The following is a 2,790-nucleotide window of genomic DNA, read 5'->3' as shown; positions in this document are numbered from 1 at the left end:
ATAAAAATGTTTCTCTCTCTCTCTCTCTCTCTCTCTCTCTATATATATATATATATATATATATATATATATATATATATATATATATATATATATATATATATATATACACTCCGGATTCGGTAGAAACCCAAAACTCTCATAAAACTCATTTGAATTTATACAGCACATCATAAAACTCTCATAACAAATTAAAGAGTTGGAAAAAAACAATTAAAATAAAAATAAATATGGTTTTATTTCATATCAATGTTAAATTTATGGTTATAAAATAAATTTTAAATAATATATTCAAACAAACGTTAAAAATATAAGATTTTTAAAATATAAAAATAAAAATAAAAATAATTTAAAACAAACAAGTATAAACAATAATATGGTTTTAAATAATTTAGATAATTAAATTAAAATAAAACTAGTTTCGTATGTAATCTATATTTTTTTAATTAAAATATTTTTTTTAATGATTAGAGGTTTGACAAGATGAAGTGATTGGTGGGTTTTTTTTAAAGATTTTTGGGGGTTTTTTAACCGACCCCTTTTATTTAATAAAAAAATAAAAAATGTACGGAGCGATGGAGGAATTTGGTCCTGGCTTGTTAAATGATATGTTGACTTATGTTGACGTTTGTTGGAAAGTGCCTATTGCCTAATACTCCATATTTTGTATCTTCAAACTACAAGATTTGTGTTATTGATTTCTAGATTCGATTGTCTGTTTATTTATATGTGGATTGAAATTTTGGGTTCAGTTTTTGTACTTCAATTTGTGGATTAGATTTTCTGTTTTTGATTTGTGGTTTTTTCTTTGTTCATTTTCTCATTCAAGGCGATGATTAATGGATTTTTTTTGTTTCTTTTTTTTTTTTTTTGTTTTTTGGGTTTGTAAAAAATCTAGGTTTCTTTGTTGATTTGATCTTTAAAGTGATAAACAGGTTTTTTCGTTTTTGTTTTTGTTTTTGTTTTTTTTTTGTTTTTTTTTGTTTTTTTTTATGCAAGAACTTTTTTTAGGTTTGAACCTCTTCATAACTTCATTTGCTTGTTATTCCGTTTTTTAAAGAAGGTTTTTTGGGTTTGTACAAATCGATTTAGGAACCCAAAATTTTAAGAATTGTTATTGAAGACGAGGGATGATGCTGAACAATGGTTGGTGGTGGTGGTTACAATGTTCTCCATGTCATCAAATAATCGATCTTATTAATAAAATTATATTTCGCATTAAATAAAATAATAATAATAAAATTGTATTTTGTTTTTGTGGGTTTGTAGATGCCCATGATATTGATTTTCATCTACAACAATTCATTTGTTTATGTTCACCATTTTCTGGTTTAATTCAGTAGTAGATGCTCATGTTGTTGATGTTCATCATTTTTGTTGGCGATCATGTTGTTCATAGTGTCGATGTTCATTATTTTCTAGGTTGAAAGCAATGTTCATGAGTCATTTGTTGTTTGAATCAATGTTGGTGGTGAAAATTAGACGGTGATGGTGGTGGAGGTGAGGTTATTGAAGAGCATCCAAATAATAGATTTAGATTCTGAATGCAAGGGCACACGTGGCAAGGTATACGTTACAAAAACTTTGACCGTTTCATGATCAAAGTTCACATCAGCATAAAAACACAAAACATCGGATGACCCCTTTAAGATTTACAAAAGGGTTTAAGTGACATATTTCTTAACTTCAATGGTCTATAATATACGAAAAATACTTTAAGGACTTTTTAAAATCAAAGACAAAAGATTGTTGGGTTTGACATTAACCCTAAACAATAATCTAATATTATTAAAGCTATCTTCTAATTTTGTCTTTACATTAAACATCTTGCATGAACATGTTTTGCTTCATAGGAAATCATTTTGCATCCAATGATCCAAATGAGAAGAGTTGACATTTAAAATCGATCTTCTTTTCTGGTCAAAGATGATGGCAAGAATACTGACATTTTCCACTACAATCATTGAGCTCAAATCAACTTCAAGTTCTTGATGCAAAAATGAAAAACGTATCAGTTACAAGAAATTGGTAGAAAACTTTGATTTTAAAGCAAACAAAATAGGAATATGAACAAAACAATCAAAAAAGAGAAGTTCTGATCACAGTGGGATTCGAACCCACGACCTTTAGATTCGGAATCTAACGCGATATCCACTTCGCTATGCGACCATTAGTAGTAACAAAATCTCTACATAGAAGATGCAAAGAAACTTACACGTTCGACCTAGAAACTAAATACAGATGAAAACAAAATCGACTTCAAACTCAAGGGGGGCATTGAAGATCACGAAACAAAAAATGGATTGTAACTTGTAAGACGTTAATTTAGGTCTTAAAAACAATTCAAACCGATTGATCGCGACATAAGAGAACATGTAGCGGATTGCATCGATCTCGTAATTAACGATTCAAGTTCAGGTTATGTTCCTTTTTGCTTTTCATCTGGTTTCTTCTCGATCTTGTTTGGCACCTACAGCAGAGATCTATAAGTGGTATATCTCTATCTAATCAACCTCAAAACGCAAATAGGCATCGCAGATCATGGAGAAACAAACTGGATCAAAACACGTCGATTTAACCCTCGAACAAAAACTAGAACTCGGTATCTTAAAATATTTGAACAACCCATCTATATAGTTCTAAAATCAGAATACATCATAGATCACATACCTTGGAAGTTTGATCTGCTACTGGAGCAGAACGAAAAGATCAACAGGATATATACAGATTAACTGATGCTGCTTTCACAAAATTAGGATCTGAACTCGGAAGTAGAAAACTGCGAGAGGG

At 29.5% G+C, this 2,790-nt stretch overlaps 1 long non-coding RNA gene and 1 other non-coding gene across 2 annotated transcripts; both read right to left on the bottom strand.

Annotated features, from left to right (window-relative positions):
* Window positions 1–2,096: 2,096 nt before the first annotated feature.
* Window positions 2,097–2,169, bottom strand: TRNAR-CCG (transfer RNA arginine (anticodon CCG)). The gene has a single exon. It is a non-coding gene; the product is annotated as a tRNA-Arg (tRNA).
* Window positions 2,170–2,277: 108 nt separating this feature from the next.
* Window positions 2,278–2,790, bottom strand: LOC145133736 (uncharacterized). The gene is made up of 2 exons (XR_013718720.1): window positions 2,671–2,790; window positions 2,278–2,470 (listed from the first exon to the last, which is right to left on the bottom strand). It is a non-coding gene; the product is annotated as an uncharacterized LOC145133736 (long non-coding RNA).

This window comes from Lactuca virosa, chromosome 8 (assembly GCF_052849685.1).
Source record: "Lactuca virosa cultivar CGN04683 chromosome 8, Lactuca_virosa_CGN04683_v6, whole genome shotgun sequence".
NCBI classification, from domain to species: domain Eukaryota; kingdom Viridiplantae; phylum Streptophyta; class Magnoliopsida; order Asterales; family Asteraceae; genus Lactuca; species Lactuca virosa.
Note: the sequence above shows the minus strand (reverse complement) of the source record. Positions and strands in the feature narration are given on the sequence as shown.